At 40.0% G+C, this 22,793-nt stretch overlaps 1 protein-coding gene across 1 annotated transcript in view; it reads left to right on the forward strand.

The window, feature by feature from the left end:
* The first annotated feature begins 839 nt into the window (after nucleotides 1–839).
* Nucleotides 840–22,793, forward strand: part of Trpc5 (transient receptor potential cation channel subfamily C member 5) — a 271,334-nt gene continuing 249,380 nt past the window's right edge. Inside the window, exon 1 of the mRNA XM_074063343.1 lies at nucleotides 840–1,725. The gene's annotated coding sequence lies outside the window, so the exon portion shown is untranslated. The remainder of the gene's footprint in view (nucleotides 1,726–22,793) is intronic.

Consider the following 22,793-nt stretch of genomic DNA (forward strand, 5'->3'; position numbering starts at 1 on the left):
TGGGCTCTGAGACTGCCTGCCAGTAGGTTAAACTAGACCCAGCAGGGATAGAAGCCGGCACCAACATGACCCAGGTCAGCCCCTCCGAGGATTCAGTGCCCCCTGTTTGACTACCCCGCCGGCCACAGGCCCTCACTTTAGCCAGATCAAATCCCCTTCCCCCAGGATGACCTGTGGCCGCCAACACAGTCCTGCCACCGCCAGCCCAGAGCCCGATTTGAGATGGGTGGGCAGAGGTCACTGCCCAAAACAGGGGACACACAGGCAAAAAAGTAAGGAGAGATTCTGCAAGGCAGGCGCCCCTCGGCGCTCAGGTCTCCTCTACCCAAACCCGCACTCAGCCTCCCCTAGTCTCTCCAGTCTCTGCCACCACCCAGGGGAGGGGGAGGTCTGGGGAAGCAAATGAACGAAACAGAAAATTCCGTACCGAGGGGGGAGAGATGAGACGGTGGGATGGGGCAGCGGGGGCTGACTTGGGGCTGCGGCTGCGCTTTCCTTCCACCCCTGGCCGCTGAGCGTCAGAGAAGGCAGGAGCTGCTGCCCCAGCAGGCTGCCCTGATCTCCCTCTTTCCCTCCCCCTCCTCCTCCCCGCCTCCCCCGCCCCGCCCTGCCCGCCCTCCGCAGCCGTGAGCTAGGCTTTGGCCGGCCAGGGGCTGGGGGAGGTGAAAGGGGCTTTCGCCAACCACCGCTTTCTCTCTCTCTCTCTCTCTCTCTCTCTATCTCTCTCTCTCTCTCTCTCTCTCTCTCTCTCTCTCTCTCTCTCTCTCCCTCCCTCCCTCCCTTCCTCTCTTTCTTCTCTCTCTCTCTCTCTCTCTCTCTCACACACACACACACACACACACACACACACACACACGCACGCACGCACGACATACACATCACAACCACGACGGGTTCTCCGCAGCTCGCAGCCATCCTAAAGGGAGGGAGAAAGAGAACAGCAGCAGAAGGCAGAAGGAAGCCTGGAGCAGATAGAAAGGGGAAGAAGAGCTCAGGGTTAGACATTTTTGGAGCTAGGGGTGGGGAGGAGAAAGGGAGCGCGCCTCTTTGATTTTCCCCTCCCCACCCCTCTTTGCTTTTCTCTCCCCTTCCCTGTATAGCATTTTCCAGAAGCAGCAGCAAAAGGGGACTAGAAAAGGGATTTGGAAGGGTGGCCAGGGCTCCCATCAGCTGCTACCTAACCGCTGGAGCTTGAGTGATCGTGTGTTAAGAGTGTGAATGCGGTTCTCTCTCCCTCTTTCTTTCTCCTCTTCACACCGCGGTGCCGGCTATCCATCCCTGTCACTTTCCAGGTGTCCGTTTCTTCCCTAGCTCTTATTGTATGCTGCTGGATGCGTGAAGGGAGTGCGTGCGTTTGAAGGGGCTCAGGTTGGGTCAGAGAGCCCAGAGAAGCGAGAGAGAACAGGGCAGGGGCAAGGGTAGAGCAAAGAGTTTGGGGGCGCTGGCGAAGGGGAAAGGTGAGGAGGTCCGGCAAGTCACAAGTAACTTTAGAAATAACTCAAGAGGGAACAGGGAAACGGAGGTAGGAATCAGTATACTTGCTCTCCTGTCAGCACCCCGCCCCGTTTCCCTTTGCTCAGCTGCCCACCCACACAACAGCTACCAGGCCCTGGGCTGTCCCAGGCGGCTGCTGTTTGCGCGCGGCGGAAGACGAGTCCAATAAGGCTGCCGCACCACGCGCCCTGGTCCACGGACACCAGACAACACTGATCCGAAGAAACCAGGGTAAGTTGACAAGCGTCCAGGTGCTGTCCGCTTGGCTGCCAGGGGCTGTCAAGTGAGAGTTGAATGAAGGCTGCTGTAGGCTGGGAGGTGAGGCAGGCGCTGGCTGGCTGGCTGCAGGCTGGGGTGGTGGGGAGCAGAGAAAGGCCAGCAACAGATTGTTTTGGAACACAGGGCAGAGAGATGCAACGGGGTAGGGAGCTTTAAGGGATGTATAACAAGGTGCTGTTGGCAATGACCAAAAGCAGCCTTTTCACTAGTAATGTTCTTCTAAACCAGAGCCTTTCCTTACCACTGCCTGGACAGTGATTTGCTCCATCTTTGGGTAGATAATAAGCTCCCCAGGCCTCCTCAAAATGGGCCCAGGATAGGTGTGGAAATAAGGATTGTGGTGCTTTCAGCAACAGCCTCCTTCAGCTACAGAGAACCTAGGGGCTGCTTCATGAGGGCTCAGGGACCTTCAAACTTAAGAAATGGCCAGATTCGTTTGCCTAGCTTCCTTAAAGGAACCTGGAAGTATAAATGGAGCCATCAGTCAACTCTGTGCTCCAAAGTAGAACCCCGCCATGTGCACTGACTGGGACAAATGGTCATGGCCCACATACGTAGGTTCTGAACTGAATTCACAGATCCTGTTCTTTACTAGGGTCTCTGAGAATGAGACTGGGAGAAGGACTTTCTCCCCCATTGCCAACCTAGGTTCTCTGAGCCACAGTCATAGTACCTAGTGACAGCCAAGTGTTTAGCAAGGTTATCACTCCCTATGAAAAGCCTGGAGCCAGGAAACCATCCTGGAAGACAGAATCCCTGAAGTTTACTAGACTTTATTATATGAGTAGGAGAGACACAGACTAATCAATAATGCTCCACTTAGAGACTGTGTGTGCTTTCCCTGGCTTCAAATGAGGAATAATTACTACATTCACATAGCACCCAGGCCCACTTGTCTATTGCCATGTATTTATCTTCATGGCATTTAGCAGGAATGACATGTTTCTATATCAGCATTCATAATTGCCTATTGTTGCTCTCTTAGATTTTTGGTGTTCTACAGATGATCTACATCATGTCTCATTTCCCATAAACTGTTTAAAAGCTCAAATTTAAATGATGCCAAGTAGTACCTTTCACCTAGTCTTTAAAATGTGCTTATTCTAAGTTAAAAGGCATAGTAATACATTCATATAGTACCACATTGGTTTCAAAGCAAATGGGATACGGAAACAATAAAGGTCTGTTTGTTTGGTTGAAGGAGGAACTGAATGCTACTTGAAATCTACATGTTAGGTCTAGGGAGATGTTGTTTTCATAAACTTTTAAGCCATATATATAAACACACATATATATCATATATATGTGTGTGTATAAATATATGTATGTATATACATAAGTGATATGGTCTCTTTGTGTGTGTCTAATTTTTCAATTACTGTAATCAACTCTATAGAATATGGACTCTGTGCTTCTGTAGTAGAATTGAGGGGTGTTGAATTTGTGCTTCCAGAGGATCCTAGGCTCTTCTGTTGAACTTCGTATTTATTAGAATGTTACTGAAGTACAATGAATTACCTCCTTCCAATTCAGCAAATGAGAGAAACAGATTCTACATTAAGTGGAAGTGTTTATGTTGCATCAGGCAATTTGTTCTAATGCTTGCTGCCGAGAGACAGAGCAGAATGAGGATTATTCAAGTAGGATCTGAAAAGATGTCCATGCTGCTACATTTTTTTAAGGAAATTGTAAGCAAATATGTTCTTGGATAGATAAAAATTGCACTTTCTCTTAGATAGCAAAGAGAAGATTGCAGACAGGTAGAAAAGAACCAACAGCTTCATTACTGAGGAAGAACTCAAAATATCAACAAGGATGAAGTGTAAGGTGTACATCTTTGCTTTGTTCTTGGTGATGTGTCTGCTGCTGAACTGGTCCCAACCTGTGATTACTCATGGGACTTGCAGGTGGGCAGGTGCAGGAATTCAAAGCCATTATACCCCCAGCTTCACTGGTACAAATTCACCTGGCTTTGGTGTATTTCAACATGGAAACATGGGCCAGATATAATATCTGCCATCCTTTTCAGCCACAAGAGTTATAATCCTGTGAGTAGTAATTCTAGAGCTAACAACTGAAACCAGAATGGCCCACAGAACCACTGTGCTTAGAGAAGGATGAGCCAAGAAATTGGAGATGCAGATGGGAGAAAGAGAAAAGGAATAGAACAAGAAAAGATGTTTTGAAACACCTGGAAAGAAAAGCATTCAGGTGTTTGCTTTGGCTGGAAATAGAAGTAGTCCAGAAAACCAACTCAGATGTGAAGCACCCTAAAATTGCTTGCAATTTGACTTGTAAACACTGAGTAAACAGTGACAGAATTCCTTAGAACCAGGGAATTCAGAGCCTTGAAGTACATTTTCAGTGTTGTCATCTCATTTCACATCTCAGCATATTAAATTGCAATCTACAAGCCTTTCAGGTGCTTAATTATCAAATGAATATTTCGAACGTCTCATGCTACCTCTCTCCTGCCTGCTTCCAAATATTCTAATGTGTTTTTTTTTTACCGAGGCTTCATCACTGAAAGAGAGGAACCAAACATTTCTGCCTGCTTTACTTCTGCCAAAGATTACTGTTTTCAGATGAGTACACTAAGCTATTCAGATGCCTTCTGCTAGCTGGTGGAGGGAATGGGGGGGGCAAGACCTCTCTTCCCAATGTGCCCTGTGCCCCAAGTTGCCACCAACCTAATCTCACCCTGTCATTTTCCAGGTGTTTAGGAGAGTATAACAAAGTTTGCAGCCTGCAGACAGAAATTATGCCTCATTGTAAGCAGAAGTTACAGCTAATCAACTCCAGATCAGGGCTATAGTGAAGCAAGCTCTCGTGTCCAGAGCTTAGTGGATGATGTATCCATAATGTCATCTTTTCTAAAACTCATGAAGCTTTCCTTCTGATGATGGGCCCCTCAAGCCCTTTGTTCAGTGAGACCAAGGGATCCATCCTGCCAGCAAGGAAGGAGTCTTAAATGACTCAGCTGTGGTCTCATAAACAAACATGTACATCATTCTCAACTGAGTAAGAACAGATGATTTTTAAAAATAATACAGGCTGGTGAGGCAAGCAAAAATTGCAGTTCACTGGGTCAAGGGAACTTTAAAAGAGCTCTAGGTTTGGCTCTCCTTCACCCATTGCAGAGTTGGCCCTTGGATGCTGGTAGCCAATGCAACTACTCTTGAGTTTTCCCTTATCAAAGGCAAAATAAAAATGATGGCAAGAAAGAGGCAGGGTTTTTGCGAGGTCCAGTCTCCTCATTTCACCTGGAGAGTACATGGAGCACAGAGAATAAAAATAACACTCCCAAACCACACAACTATCTAGGGACAGAGACAAATCAGAACCCAAGACCATCTACTGATACTGAATAAATTTTCTAAAGCTCTCTGGAAATCATTCCAAAATACGGAACAGAATGTAAAATAAGTTTATGAAGATCACAACCCTCTACTTCCATTTCATATTTACATTTGAATGTTTATATCACATGTTATTGCCCTATTTCCATCCTGTATTTACAATTACATGTTTATATTACGTATCATTGTCATATCCTTGTGGGTTTATTTTTGAAACAAGGTCTTTCTATGTAGCCTAGGCTGACTTTGAACTCGAGATCCTCTTGCCACAGCTTCCTGAGAGCTGGGATTACATCCAGGCACCAACATGCCCAGCTGTTATTGCTATATTTTGTGACTTACCGTCTCACCAGCCTCCTCCCTTCAACACACACACACACACCCCCCCCACACACACACACTCAATCCTGACTTTCTAGTAAAGAAAGACTAGCATAGGCCTGCAGTTAGTATATTCAGATAGAGGACAGAATTAAACATGACAAAAACTTAGCTGCTCACATTTATATAGCTCATTTGGTTTATAGCATGAATAGCAGGGCATCTGGAAATCCCAGTCTCTGCTTCTTCTCCCTAGTAGTTTTGAAGAATGGAAGTTGATAGACTTCAATGACAGTGGTTCTTATTTTGAATAGTCAATCATAATCAACACCTTAAATGTATGTGCGTACACACACACACTTGAAAAACTGAAACAAAGGAAATAGAAAAAACAAGAAAGATGATTTTTACAGCAGACTATGAAGAGCAAAGAGTTTGCAGGGGGTTGTTATTGTTTTCCAAACTTTAGCCATACTGCTTAGTGTCTGTGAATCCCACCTTAATTTCTCTTAGGATCTAAGGGAATAGGTCTATGCAAACAAGTCTACTATACTCAAAGGAAGTCCAGCAAAATACTTATACAAATAATATGTATGCTGTATAAGAGTATATGAAGAACTTACACATTATAGTGAGACTATCACAAAATTAAGAACTAGGCCCATTCCCAGTCCTACTGAATCAGAATCTGCTTTTAATAAAGATCTCCACTGGTTGATTTTCACACCAAAATCTGAGAAACACTGGGCTTAAACTTGCCCCTCAAAAGTATGTGAAAATCATTTAACATATACAATTACTTACTGGGAACAAAGAAACAATTAATGTGGTTTATCATCACTTAAAAATAAAAAAATTAAATTTTCTCCATGTCCACTTGTTATCCAGTATAAAAACCCTAAGTGTGGGCAAAGGAGTTCATTCAAGAAGAGTCAGATTATAGGATTGTTCTGCTTACCAGGAGGACCAGGTTTTGGGGACTCACATAGACCTGAGTTCAAATCCTGGCCTTGTCAACAAATTAACTAATGTGTAAACAGGTACAAAGTGCTTCACCTTTGAATCTCAAGGACTATTGTAGGATGCAAATGAGACACTATGAGTCACTGACAGATGATGAGCAATCAAATAATAGAAGACATTATTATAACTCATATGATTTGAACAATAATTTTAGCTTGCTAGAAAACTAGCTACTGGTTGTGATATCGTAAGACACATACCATTCATTTCTAATTGATGTGAATCACACTGGGCTTTCCACTGATAGAACAGGAAGAAAGAATCATAACATTAAAATATACTTCAACATAATGGAGTCCCCAAAACAAACATCATTTAGAAAGAATTATAGTTGTCCCTGGTGAAATCATTTCATAGAATAAAACTGAAGTCAGAAGTAGCCTTGTTCTCTGAAGCACATCTCAAAATTACCAAGTAAATAATAAGGTTCATTTGACATGATTATATACGAAAAACATCTCAAGGCTGAAATAGGATTCCTGGATCAGAACTAGCCTGATAATCTGTAAAATGGGTGATCAATAACCCTTACTTCATAAGGTAGATGTGTCTTGACTTGGGCAAAGTAAATGATGTAAGTAAAGGCACAGCAAAGAAACCCAATAAATATTTTTTCACTCTGGCCCAATCCCACAAAAGGAGCAAAAATATCATATGTAAATCTCCAACAAAGAGAATGGGTTTTTTTCTCCAGGAAGGTAATCATTTGGCATTAGATGAGAAATTCATTAGTCAACACGTCTTACAGAGGCCAGCTAAACCACAACAATTAACAGCTAGACAGTACTTACTCATTTGCTAGGCATTTTCCATACTGTTTTCTCTTTTAAATCCCCACGACAATCCTATGATGAAAGTAGATTTTCATTGCTATTTTATAGATGAAACTAGCTGAAGTTCAAGGAACAAAGTAACTTGCTCATTTTAAGCAGTTTAATGACTTAAATATACACTACACCTAGCCCTATTTTACAGGTAAAAAATAATTAGCATCTCCTTCCTCATTACAACCCATAGTGATATCTACATGCAAAATATCATAGATATAATATTTATAAATTCCAATAATTTTATTAACTCCAATAAAATCACTAAACACTACATTTTGTAAAGACTTTTTGATTAGCAATCAGGTATCCTGGTTCCAAAGACACAGAGACAGACACTACAACATCTGGGTGCCATTTGTGTGGCATGTTTGAGACCTCCAGTTTCTACTGGAAAGCCTTCTCAACATTTCTCAGTTTTCAAGATGATCAGATTATTGTGGCATCAACACAGACTGTTAATTTCTAAGATTTCTGTGACCACCCCAAGTAAACAATAGCAAGTGTTACCAATTATTGAATATCTTTGTGTTAGTTTTCTATTGTTCCCATAACAAATTATCATACCCTAATTAACCTAGTCTTGTCTAGGTATTAATTTAAGATAATGCAAATTCATTATTGTTTTAGTTAAGCAGGCTAGAAATTTGCCATAAGGATCACTGAGCTAAAATCAAGGTGTCAGCAGGACTGCATTTCCTTCTGGAAGTTCTGTAACAGAATCTATTTTCTTATCTTTTCAGGTTGTTGACATAAGTCACTTCCTTGAGGTTGTAAGATTGAAATGCAGAGTACTTTGCTGGCCATTAGCTAGGCTATTCCTAGGTTCTAGAGGCCACCTACATTACTTAGTAATTCCTCCAGCTTCAATGCCAGCAAAGTCCAGTTGAGTTCCTCTCACACTTTAACTCTTTACATCCCCTTCTCCAATTGAATCTCTCTCTGACTGACTATTCTTACTGCTCCTGTTTTTTTTAACTTTTTAAATTGCTTTTGATGACACATGATGTTTATAGACATCTGTAGGATAAAAATGTGATATTTTTATTCATGTATACATTGGGTAGTGACCAACTCAGGGTGATTAGTGTTTCCATCACCTTAAACTTTTATCATTTTTCTATGGCAAGTATATTCAAATTCATCTCTTCTATTTTGAGATATATAGTAAATTATTGTTAGTTGTATTCACCTGTGTGTGTGTGTGTGTGTGTACATATATTAGGTCCACCAGAAAATCCAGAATAATCTTTCTATACTAAAGTCACCTAGTTAGCAAACTTAACATTGAATCAAATATCAAAGTATATAAAATATTTAACGAACAAGCCAGCTTGGTTCCACGCTATTTCCCATCTGGGTGGATGCCAACACCCTATCCTTTTTGTTACCATGTAGAACTTCTGAATGAGAATAAGCAACTATAGATAGATATACATAAAGATCCTTCCCTTATAACAAAATTTCTCAAGCTACAGCTCAAACCCATTTTAGCCTTTTAGTCCAATGTCACTACAATGCAACACTAGAAGAACCAACATCTGTGTTAACAGACAGATCATTGGGCCAATCAGTTACCAAAACAACTGGTGATTTCACCCAGTTTCTAAAATTCTTTATAAACCCTTTGGCTTCACCATGAATACCTGAATACCCTGTATATTATATAATACTAATGCCTCAATATTGCTAGGTATTCCATCAATTTTATCTGAACCTAGCATAGTAATGGAATTCTCAAAAGCACAAATGAGAGAGAGGGGGAAGAGGGAGAGAGAAAGGGAGAGGTTGAAAAAAAGAAAGAAGAACAAAAGGGAGATAGGGAGGAGGACAAAGAGAGGAGGAAAGGAATAGGAACAGAAATCAAGAGAGGTGGAGGCCCATAGTTGCACAGTGGAAAAAAGCCTCTGAAAGATTCATGAAATATTGTTTGTCATTCCATACAGTAATGAGGTGATTATATTTTTGTATAAATAAGCTCAACACATTATTTATAAGTAATCTTTGAAAAGTGCCACAGCTTTCTTTGTGTGTGTGTGTGTGTGTGTGTGTGTGTTACTAGGTTTTGACCTCAGGATCTCATACTTCTAGGCAGGTACTCTACAACTTGATCCATAACTCCAACCCTTTTGTCTTAGTTATTTTTCAGATACAGTCTCACACATTTTGCCCAAGCCTGTTCCAGACCATGATACTCCTGCCTACACCTGGCTTATTTGTTGAGATAGGATCTCCTAACTTTATTCTCCAGGCTGGGCTTGAACCAGGATCCTTTTATCTCTGCCTACCAAGTAGCTGGGATTACAGATGTGAGCCATCATGACTGGCCCCGAGACAGCTTTCTTTCCATCTTGCAAAAGAACAAGAAACTCCTACATAATTGTAAACATTGAAACAGACTACCATATAGCTGAGTAGCATCTTATATAGAAAGTCACCAAAAGCAAAGATGGCAAGCTTGGTTTAAACAAATAATTGAGTAAAGCTGATAACAAAATCAAAATACCAGAGCTAATTATTTTTGTCATCCATATGTGGATATTAGTCTTTAGCTGTAACTTAAGAAACTCTTCCTCTCAGCATGTAGAATGCAATACACACTTGCCTTCTACTAGCACAAAACAACATATTACCCTTTTTTGTCTCTATCCTTTAAACCAGAGTTTTTCAAGATGTTGGCAATGATTTATTAATATAGTGTGAAATCAGCCTAGTAGTTCATAACCAGTACTTTTAAGTGAAATAGAACAAAAGAGAAAATGTGAACCCCATGTTGTAAGATTAGTCATTGTTTCATGAAACTTTTTTCAGTAACGTGTACATATATGCACATATACGCACATGTTTGTGTGTCTGCTGGGCCCAATGTAAAATAATTTTCTTGCTGTGGATTATTGTCAAAAATCTTGGTCAATATTGCTTTAAATGCTTGGAATCAATAGTCAGATGTTATAAATATTCCAAAATTCTTATAAACAAATGAATCTCTGCCCATACATTACAACCTCGATCTTTCCTAACATACTTTTCCAAGTATAAGAAGATTCCATGCCATCCCTTGGCATTGTACTCCCTAGTCTCACTGTCATGGAAATGCCCAGAAAGTAGCAAACAAACAAAGGAAAACTAAAAAAATCCAGTAGAAATGGGAATGATTTCTCTCTGTGATGCATGAACATTTGGAGATTTGTAGCATCTCAGGATTTGGACCCAAGCTTCTCAGTTGTCACTTCCATTGACATCTCATGGGTAGAGTGTTCAGGGGACACTAGCCAGTACATAACATAGCCTGAAAGTCTGAAGCTTACATAAGATATTTTATGTAACATAAAGAGCCACCAAAGCATCTTATCCTTTAACCCATGCTGCCAACTTCACACAGGGGTCATCTCCAGAAACTTTTCCTGGGTTAGTAGCTTTTAGTTGTTTTTATTTAAATGCCAAGCAGTGAAGAAAGATTGATAAGAATCTTTTGGGGATAAGCCTAGAAAAGGCTAAAGTGGTTATAGGTGGACAAACATTATCACAAGAAGTTGGTGCTGCAAAAGAGGATTTTTACTTTAGTTGGGGAGCAATTACACCAGGGAAGAGAAAAATGATAGTGGGGAGAAAAGAGAGAGAAGAGTATTAAGGAGTAATTAAACGATTCAATCCTCTGAGAGGTAATTGATATGTTATGGTGAATGGTGTGTATGTGTGATAAAAAAAAGTAGTCAAAGATGATTTCAGTTTTTATCCTGGTAACAAAGAAGTGATGCCACAAGGAAATGTGAAAGTGGGGTGATCCAGGGAGATAACAAGTTGTTTTGAATATAGTATTAAATTTGGGATCAGCATGAGGCATCTTAATGAAGATGATCACCACAAATTTTGAGATGTGGGACTAGAACTCAAGGAAAAGGTTAGGAATTGAGATGAAAATTTGGGAGTTCATAGACATAAGTGTACAAAATCTGATCTCTAAAAATACATTGAAATCTCCAAGGAAGAAAGCAGAAGAGAAAGAAAAGTAGATAAAGTTTAACCTTATGGTTCATATTAAGTGGGGGGAGAAGAGCCAGAGAAAGAGCGATTAAAAGCAAAAGTAAATCTGTGAAAGACAAAAAAATGCCATGCTCTATGCACTTAAGGTATTTATAATCTAGCTGAAACAATGCATCCTGCAACTCTTGACAGAAATCATTATAAAGTATGAAATACGTGACAATGACATTCAATTTAAAAATGTAAGTTCTTAGTTGGAAAATATACCTTATGTTGTTGACTACAGAAGTCAGGAAGACTTCCTGGGTGTTTTAGACCTTGAACGATGCATCGATGACATTTGCAGATGGATCAGAGGGTACATTTCAGAGGACAGGAATTGTGTGATGAAAGGTAAGAAGTCAGAAACAGGCACATCAGGTATGAGGAACAGAGAGAAGACTGATCTGACAAGAGTGAACAGCAGTTTAAAAAAAATGGAAGGTGTTACAATTTTTCAAATCAATCACATAGCTAATCTCAGGTCTCAACTGAGGAAGATTTAAAATAATCAATCTCATCTTAGCTTTAAAGCTAAATGTTTCATGTCATTTTTTTTCTCACATGAAACTGGACTCCCAGTTTTCTCATTTAAGTGACTGAGTGAACAGCACAGCTGTTAACAAGAATGATGAATGAAGGAAGAAAAAGCGCATGTTAGGGTGTAATATGGGGGTGGGAAAAGGATAATGAGTTGGATTTGGGACATGTTGAGGTTAAGGTGCCAGTGGAGTATCCAGGCACAGATGTTAAATAGTTAGATACGTGGATCTAGAACTCACAATAGAAGTCTGAGACTGAGATATAAGTTAGGGAGTCATCCCATAATAATAGCAAAATAACAATGGCAAATATTCGTTAAATATAAACTATATTAAAGGCATGATTCTAAGAGTTTTCAAAATATGATATCGTTTAACCTCTACAACAACACTGTGAGGGAAATGCTATTTTTATCCCTTTTTAACAAAAGAACCGAAACTGGGGCTCAGAGATGTCATGTACCCCAAGACATACAAGTGAGGCCAGGACTCAAACCCAGGCAAATACAAGTCCAGAGAATATACTCCTAGTTAATACATGAACGGTAGTTGTTAGTCATGTAAGTAGAGTCAATTACTCCAGAAGAGAAGAATTAAAAGAAAGAAATAGGTCAACTACTGGTCCTTGGACATACCAGTATTTGAGAGGTAGGTGGGAGAATAGAAGCTTTCTGAAGAGTCAGATAGAAGGAAAGCTAGGAGTGAGTGAAGAGTTCAGAATCATGAGAGGAGAGAGTGGCCCCCAAAAGGGGATACATCATTAGCATAAAGAGATTTAGCCATCAGATTTGACAATTCCAGGAGGCCTGAAAACTGTAGTGGTTATAGCAGGGGCCAGCAAACCACACCCATGAGCAAAATTGAACCCACAACCTATTTTTGTACAGGCTGCAAGCAAAAATGGACTTTAAATTTTTAAATGGCTGAAAAAAAAAAGAATATATTTCATGGTGTGAAAATTATGTGAAACTTAAATTTCAGTGTCCATAAATAAAGTTTTCTTGGAACACAGTCATTCTCATTTATTTTTGTATTGTCTATGGCAGTTTTCCTACTACAATAACAAAGCTGAACAACAGAGAGTATATGGTATGCAATGTCTAAAATCTTCTCTATTCAGCTTTTTATAGTACAAACTTTCCAGCACAAAGATAAAACTTCTTCAGTTTAATTCCCAACCCTACTATTCACTAATTTATGTGACCTAACTAGTCACTCAAAAGCTTTAGTGACCATCACCTGTACAATACAAATTAAAATGATACTTACCTCAAAGAATTGTTGTGAATATCAAATAAGACAATTTATGCATAGTGTCTAACATAGTGCCTGGTGCATAGTAAGGACTTAATAAATGTTAGCTATTTTTAATGTCCTCATATGGTACATTGGACATCTCTAAGGAGAACCAACAACCGACATTTATGAAAAGAGAATCATACTTATGAAGGATGGAGACCATGTGCCCAATAATAAGATCCCTTTTAATTTGTGAGATATAAGACCCAAGTTTTATAGTGTCCAGCATAGGTCCAAATAAAATACTACAACAGATGTTGTGTTAGGTTTGGCTCCCTTGAGACTCCAGGAGTAAAGTCAGAGGGCTATCAGGCCAACTCCTATCTGGGCAATCCAAGGTCAAAGTAGAGATGGGGGAAGAGAATATTACCTGAAGAGCCCACAGATGCAGGGAACAAATGCTTTGGCTAGTAATCAAGATGAAAGGAAAAACTGGCACAAATACTTTCACAAAGGTGCCCATTGTGACCCCCTGGAGACTTACAGCTCATCTGACACGTAACCAGAATAACTCTGAAGACTCCGCATACACTTCCTCCAGGGAACTTAAGCCTCCTGCCACCGGGTCTCCTGCAGATATTTCTCCATCTTGTCTTCTAGGCCCATTTCAAGGTCTGATCAAAGGATGATGGATAGGACCAGTTTGCATTCAGATAGAACTGCACATTCCCAAAGCACTTTCCCATCTAGCATTTTAAGTACACTGGTGTAGTGTCAAGAGCACTACCCTAGGAGTCAAGAGTCCTAGCTAGCCCTGCTACTTACTAGAAATATGACCTTAAGCAAGACACTGAACCACTCTGAGCCTCAGCTTTTAGCATTTGTAAAATGAAGATAATAGCATTACTGTCTTTATAGAGTCATTGGGAGAATTAAATAGCAGTGCTTAGTACCCAGTCTGGTTTATGATAAATACTTATTAACTGCCAGCAGCAGCAGCAGCAGTATGAATACCACCATCATCCCCCATGTAACATGCAAAGACCTTGAAATGTGTCTTCCAACAAAATTAAGCTTGAAGCCTGACTCTTCTGCATACAGTTGAAAGACCTTGGGAAAGTCATATAACCTACTTGAGCCTATTTCCTCATCCACAGCTTAAAGAAGAATTATTGATCAACAAAGATAGAATATGTTAAAAGTATCCAGTACTATTCAAATTTCCATGTCCATTTTCCTTTTGAGAGAGTGTCACCATTTTTAAAGATAGGAAAAGGGACCCGTGAGGCAAAGGCAATTTCTCAATAAAGCAAACAGAAAACCTGGGGTGAGAACCCAAAGCTCTCTACTCTCAACCTGGGGCTCTTCCCAATTATATTCCCCAAGAGCAGTTTGGTCCTCTACTCAGAGTTCCATATGGTTCCAGAAATGGGGGTTATACTGATGAATGTGCTTCCTCGATGTTCATCAGTAACTAAAGCAACAACATCAGTTAGGCGCTTTGTAGGCAGATATCAGGAGAAAGAAACACACTCTTGTCTTGCCCCTATAGCAAGTGAATAGTATTTGAAAATAGAGTCCCATCCATTTTCATACTCAAAATGCTTTCCTTTCCCTACTACAACCTGACCTTGATGTTTGAATCCCATCATTCCAACTTTATTCTTTCATGCCTGAGCCCTTGTTCAAAAGATGCTTGCTACCAAGGATCAGTCATCAACACAGCAACATAATTCAGATGCTTCAGTTCTTTTTCCCCTGGAAGGGGGACTGATGGGGTTTAAGCCTCCTGGACACTCCTGGACAGCTAGAAGGCACTGGAAAGCAGGGAACATATTACAGAGAAGGACACATAAAGGAGAAGCTCTTAAAGCAGCCCATCTCTACCTTTTTCTGAGAATGGAAAGCAGGAAGGACAGAAGGAATATTTCTGGGATGGTAACAAGAACATGGACTTGGAATAGAAAGGTCAGAGTTCTAATATTATGAGAAAATTTCTTCACCATTCTATGTCTCAGTCTCTTCACATGTAAAATGAAGTGATAATACCATCTACATCATTGAATTGTTTTAAGAGAAAAACTGTGTGCAAACATGCTTATAAATCCATGATCATGTCTAAAGGATCAAGGACATAGTTAACTTTTTAGAGGAGGTTTAAGGATGCAGCGACCTTGATAGCTGTATGGCCAGGTGAGACGCACCTGGTGTTCTTCCTGGTCCCTCAACTGTTAAATGGAACAATTCATGCACCTGCCATACTTCATCTCAGAGTCTGTCTCCTTACTCATCTCTGGCAAAGTGAGTTTACTAGCTCTCCCTGGGACCAGCAGTAGGTCTCAACAGCTGTGATCTGAGTGCAGTAGAGGTGGGCACTGAGCAAAGGGCAAGTCATTTCTGAGACTGAATGTCTTCCACTGGTCAGCCACAGCCTCTAGACACAAGGAACCACTGGTATCACACTGTGCAGGCTAAAGCAATCAGGATGACCTCTTAGGAACACAGCTCTAGAGTCATTAAAAAATTGTCTACCAAAGATGAGACAGAAGGTATACATTCCAGCAATATGGCAAAGCAGTTTTGTTAGGAAATAAAGTAATGTATAAATAATCACTGAGGCCACCAACTATTTTTCTCTTCTATCCCCTCCCCCTCCCTGACTCTATTAGGGCTCAGAGGCCCCATAGGGAGCAATAGGAAGAAGAAAAGTGACAAGGGAAGGATTGGCTGGAACAATGGACACTGGTTGGCCCTGCATATTATCTACTGACAAGTCACACACCTCCTCTCCAAGTCCTCTATGATAAAATCAGAAAGTGACAGTCTAAGAGCCACTTTGTGAAGGACAGAAGAGAGATCAGACTGTTAGAAGGACAGAGAAGTGCCTGAGAGCCACTTATCAGAGCCCCATGACTCAACCCTAGCAACTTTAGTTAACCCTAGGATTAACTGACCCTGAACAAGACTGAGGACCTGGCAGTGTGAGGGAGGTAAGAAAAGAAAGTACCAGGGTGCTTGTCTATGCAATCACCCTGAAGGAGCATTTCCACCATACCCTTCTCTACCCTTTTTGTAAATAAACCCTAATCTTAAAGTGACAAGAATGGAGAAGGTCATGTATGAAGAGGTAAAATTAGAATTGGTAAGGAAGAACTAAGGCCAGCCACATCATCAAACAATTTGAATTAGGTTTCTTAGTACACAGCCCTAGATTTTATTTAATTTATTTTATTAAATAATTGGTATGTGCCAGACACTAAGTGTTTTACAAATATTGACTCATAGAATCCTCATCACAACCCTGAGCTAAAGACGATAATTCCTCTTTTACAAATGAGGAAAGCAAATGACAATAACATTAAGTTGCCTAAAACAACATTGGTTATAAGTGGTAAAGCCAAGATTCAAACTCTGGCTAGCCTAATTTTAGAGAAAATACTATGCTTTTATCTCTATGCTACACTGCCTGACAACTTAAATTCAAACTCTACACCTACCATGTTCTGTTTGGGTGTGATTTTTTTTTTCGGATAATCTCTACTAGTATAAGGCATTGCTATAGACTCCATGAGGGCAAGGGTCAGACCAGGTCAGTTTACCAATTACTTCCTAGGGCCTAATATAAAAGATGAATGATAAAGTTACTTCATTAATGAAATTTCACTGAGTATTCAGTGAAAACCAACTAAGTGTCAAATATGCAAGGTATTTAGGATGGAAAAAGGTTGCATAAGACTCACCTCCCAACCTCAGAGGTTATTTTATTTGCGAGAAATAAATAATTGCAATGCTTGAGAAGGGCCTATTTGCAGTGCATGCATACAACTATAGATGACTCTGGGGCTATAGGAGCACAGAAGCAGGAGGGTCTGGTCCTACCTGGAAAACTTGGGGACAGCTATATAGAAAGTATGTAATATTTGAGTTGGGGGTTGAAGGTGAAGTAGGTATTCACAAACAGAAAGCAGGCATCATGCCAGAGGTATCCTAGGCCAGGCAAAAAGCACAAGGAAAGTGAGAGCTGTGCTTGGCACAGGCAGTGTAGGGTGAGTAGGATCCAGGATATGTGAATGATAGTAGAAGAGACGTTTGGAGAGCTAAGCACGAGCCTACTGATCTTCATCTTGTAGCTAGAGTACAGCCATCAGCAAACTTTTAAGTGCTATGGTAATGTCATTGTCAAGACAGAGGGAATCATGACAACATGGAGGCCACAAAACAGGAAGTTGCCATATAGTCTAGTAGAGTAATGGCAAGTTTATTGAAACCAGCCAATAGCAGTAAGAGCAGAGAGAAAGGACTGGATATGAGAAATGGTTTACAGGCTGCATTGATAGCTCTTTGTGATAAGATATGGGGAAGTAATAGAAAAGGAGAAATCAAAGATGACTCACAGATTTCTGACCTGGGGAACTGGATAGAGGGTAAGGCCAAAAACAGTCATGAAATACATTGTTGTAGGTATGGTGGAAGTGATGATGAGTTTGATATTGAGTCGGTTGGGTTTAAAGTATGTGTAGAAGGATTATGGGCCAGTGGTGTTGTTTAGAAGATAGTTTGATAAAGCCCTCAAGCTCAGAAAAAAGAAATTGAAGAAGATTAGAGTTGATGTCATTGCTGTACAAAACAGTCATTGAAATATGTGAGTGAGATTGATATTTTTTAATCACCCAGACCATGATCTGATTCATCCTCTGCTGGAAGAGGACTTTCTAGGTTTTCAGAAAGAAAGAGATGATTGCCTTTCTATGACCCATTATCTAAATGTTTCCTTAGGCAGATTTTTCCTGAGACATTTCTAGTTATTTAGGGAAAACCAGTTAGTGTTATGGATAATGCAGAAGGGGTTGAGTCAAAGACCCTGGGTGCTTCCTTCCTGTTTCTGAAGTCAACTTTCAGGGACAGTGTATGGGTCTTGCACTGTGAACCATAGTTTCATAGAGCCCACATTATAGGAGGGACTTTCTTTTTGGGGTGCCCCCTGACCATGTTGAGTAATTGACTTTTGAGGCCAAAAGCAAAGTTTGGAAGTAGGCTTTCACTCTTCTTAAGTAAAGAGAAATGGCAATTGTTGCTAAATTTCTGAGTGACCTTGGGCAAATAGTTTATCCTCATGTGGCTTCGGATATAATGATATCTACCTGATCTACCTCACGAGAAAGCAAATGAATGACAAAGTATAAACATGATTTTAAAAGTATGCTACAAATAAAATTTATAGTTATTTCAAGCACTAATATTTCTGGAATCTAATTTCTAATTCATCATGGTTCCAATTAAAAATGGAATTTTACCCTGCCTTCACTTACTTTCTTATTTGAAAGAAATGACCATAGACCTTTCTTATTTTGAAGTGTGTGTGTTTGGTGGCTTGAAGACAAGCTAAATTATTATAAATGACTTCAGAATAAGTACTCTCTTAAGAATGTTATATACCTATGGCCATACCACCCTGAACACACCCGATCTCATCTGATCTTGGAAGCTAATCAGGGTCGAGCCTGGTTAGTACTTGGATGGGAGAAGAATGTTATGTAGGTTTTTATATACTACTTAGCATTACTCTTTTAATCTTTGTATATCTTTCTCTGATATCTCTTTTGCTTCAAGGAGTCATTCAAGCATATACTACTAAGTCCAAACTCCCATGAGAAAAAGGAAAGGAAAAATTTTCCTGTGCCCTGCTCTACAGGAAAAAGGGATCCTTTATTTAAATTAATAAAACATAAATACAGACATCATTCGTTGTATAGGGCTGGTGCCTTCAGTTGCATAAAAGGCAGCAAATGTCAGTTTCTGAAATGTCATTTTTTCTCAAAGGCCAAAAACAAGTATGAAAGATGTGTAGTAAAATTAAGTAGAGAAACAGTGCTGCATGCATAGGAAGGAGAAAGACATGGAAATGAGTCATAGTCACTCACCATCTAAATAGATTGCTTAGAAAGGTTAATCTAGGCAGAATCAACAGACTTGTAAGGAATAAAATAACACTATAGATGAATCAGGAAACAATGGAATTGATCTATAGTAGTTTGGGTTGGCCTTGCCTGCAGACCAGAGTTCAAAGAAGCCAGTATGGAATCTCTATGTCCCATCAAGCTTCAGAGTGCCAACATACAGTGATATGAAATTAACTTAAATATTCAACAAAAATAGTTGACTGAGATTCATCCTCTTGCATAGTAGTCTAAGACTATTAAACAACATCAAACAGAAGAAACATTTCTAGGGATGCCACCACCATTCTTCAGTCTCATGCACTACAGATCTGAATTATCTTACCTTTCTCCCATCCTTTGACCCATATATATCATCAAGTCACTAAATTTTGTTCATTTTTCCTACATATTGTAATTGCATGTCTTACTACATTTTCCCATTGCTACTATCTTAGATACATCCTTCAACTGCAGGCTGAGCCTCCTAGCTAGTCTAACTGCTTCCAGTCTTTTCCTGGCACCAGATTCATCTTCCTTTCACATCACCCTTTGCTGAAAACCTTCCAATATTTCCCTATAACCTACAGGATAAACCTCAAACTCCTTTCCTCTGGAGCCTAGGATTTCCATTATTTGGCACAAACCATATATTCAGTACAATTTCTGTGTTAATCAGCATTCCATCACTATAAAACTACTTGAGATAATTAAATTATAAAGAGAAAATGGTTATTTTAGGCTCATAGTTCTGGAGGGTCCAGACCAAGATGTGGGAATCCATTGTCTTGGACCTTTATTGAAACAACACATAATGGCAGAAGCATGTGGCAGAGCAAACTTCTTTCATCACAAGCCAGGGAGCAAAAAGAGAGAGGACATGCTGAGATCCTATAATCTTATTTGAGGCACACTTCCAATAACCTAAGAACCTCCTAGAAGACCCTGCCTTGTAAAGGTCCATAGCACCTGCCAACAGTGCTACCCGGAGGAACAAGCTTTTAACACATGGGCTTTGATGAGATACTACCCATGTTCAAACCCAGCAATCTCCTTCCATAAATACTCTGCTTTACAAATACTAATTTTTACAGCATCTCTTAGCACAAGCTTTGCTTCTCCCACATTTACCTATCTAATGTATCTTATCAAGAATATAGCTTTTACCTGGGTGTGGTAGTGCATGGCTATGGTCCCAGATACTCCAGAGATGGAGGTAGGAGGATCATGGTATGAGGCTGGCCTGAGCAAGAGCATGAGCCCCTATTGAAAAAAACAAATTAAAAAGCAAAAGGGCTAGTGGCATTGCTCAAATGATAGAGTGCTTGCTAGTAAGGACAAGGCCTTGAGTTCAACTGCCAGTAACAAAAGCAATTTTTTGTGCTGTTTTATTTGGCTTTTGACACAAGGTCTTGCTATGTAACCCATACTGGCCTTGAACTTGCTATGCAGCCCAGACTGGCCTTGATCTTTCTGCTTCACCCTCATGAGTGTTGAGATTATATGAATGTGCTCTCATACCTGGCAAGAATATATTTTTTGTTTAAAGTGCCTCTATAAATATTATCCAACCTTAAAGATCCAGCTCAAACCTGCCTCACTCAAAGAATATACAGTGCATGTCTAGTATGTAGTAGATATTTTAAAGCCTTTGCTAGCTTTCCCAGTCATTGATGATTGCTCCCTCCACTGAGTCCATAGAGCAATGTCTAAAGATTGCAACTGGCCCTCTTTAAGGGTTTGCTTATAATGTTGCTTGTCATTGTTTTCTGTCTGAACATTTTCTCTTCCCTGGTAGACAGTAAGCTTCTTGAGAGGCTATATTTTTTCCTTTACACCCATCATTCCACACCCTGCAAATAAAATATTGCTTTGCATATAGTAGGGAGGCAATAAATATTTTTTCAATTATTTTTATAACAGCATATTTCCAGTCAGAAATCATATTGCCTTGGGAGAGAGATTCTGTCTGGCAGCATCAAAACAATCTAAATGAAGTAGGGCAAGAGTAAAATAAGTTGCCTATCTTACCACAATAAAATTTAATTCCAGATCTAGAAGGTAAACACATTGGTGCTAATTAAATGGAATATCCTGGAGATGTAAAAAGTGCTTACAACATGAAGGAGAAAGAGAAAGATGACAATAACTCATAAAGGATCATAACTCAAGCCATTATATTATTGGAATAATCTATTCCTGGTTTTAGAGAAACTAATTCAAAACTCTCAATGACTTCAAGTTAGGAGTTCACTTTAGTGTTCCTTACAGACTATGGATTAGTGTAAAGAAAGATCAAAGAGATGGGTAGCACCAGAAGAACCTGCTTTGGGATTTTTTTCTTTATTCTTTTTCCCTCTCTTCCTACTATTTACTCCCTGCTCTGTACCCAATTCCCACTAGACCCACAACTCCTCTCTCTGGTTTTCGAATTTGTCAGTGTGCGTGTGTGTGTGTGTGTGTGTGTGTGTGTGTGAGTGTGTGTATGGTGTAGTGTGTATGAGAGAGAGAGAGAGACAGAGAGAGAGAGAGACAGAGAGACAGAGAGAGGGAAAGAAAGACACAGAGAGAAAGACCAAGTTTATTAGCTGACGTAGGCTTCTCTTTCCTGCCTTCTTGGAGAACTCAAATGAATGTACAACCACAGTCATAACCCCAAACCAGATGCAGAGTCTGTCAAAGTGCTTGCTTACTGACATTTTCTGCCTTCATCCAGATACTTTTTTACTTCACTGTGGATCATACCCCATCCTATCTCAGATCTATAAAGCAATACAGTCCTCAGTTTTCCCCCTCAGCACTGTTCCTCAGACATGGCTTTGCATTCTTTCTTAGTTTCAACTTGGTCCTGGCCTCCCAGTGAAATATGTCAATTCTAATGCTCAGGGACCAACTCCAAGTATACCCCAGAGTTTGTGCACCATGGAAAACCTGACAGAGCCAAATACTGGTGTTCAGTAAGAGCTAAAGATGCCTTTTGCCAGATCTTTTCTCTTTTTCACCACCTGTCCTGTTGCCTTCAGTACAGATTTTATCAAAATTGAACTTCATCATAGAGGAAACACAGCTTTGTACTGTCCAAAAACCCAGTAGGTATTTAACTAGTAAACAGTTGTTGACTAGCTCCAAAAGCCTACAAACTGAAGAAGACACAAATCAGGACACAGACAATCCAGGAAATGTTTCCCTCAATATTGAAAGGAAGTTTCTAAGGGGGAAACAAAAAAAAATTAAGGTCTAGGAAATGGACAACTGTTGGAAGATCCAAGGGAAAGCTTGGATGAATCCAGCAGGCATTTTCATCTAGTAGTCCACAAAATAAGAAAATCAAGAAAGACAGGTTCTATTTTCTCCATTTCATAGTGGATCCATAGAGACATGAGTTCAAAGAGAAATCAAATTGCCCCTAAAGAACCAACCGTTTCTTGGGGCTTCTTTTAAAATGGGCTATACCAATGGTTCTCAACTAATTTCTGGTCAATTCATACAGACAACATACTTAATCACATCTTTTTGCACAGTGATTTACTATAGGAACTTCCTTGTTGAAGTTCTGATATATTCATGTGCACCCCCAGTGGAGAACACTGAACTAAACCAATGTGATCTGTCCAACCAAACAGGAAGCAGGAAGTACCAATATTTCAGACAATGGAATTCAGATAAAGTCCTTTATTTCAAACATGTTAGTAGCCATATAATTTATTATACTAAATATACGGATAGAACCACCTTCATGTACATCAATAA

Source organism: Castor canadensis, chromosome X (assembly GCF_047511655.1).
Source record: "Castor canadensis chromosome X, mCasCan1.hap1v2, whole genome shotgun sequence".
Classification (NCBI taxonomy): domain Eukaryota; kingdom Metazoa; phylum Chordata; class Mammalia; order Rodentia; family Castoridae; genus Castor; species Castor canadensis.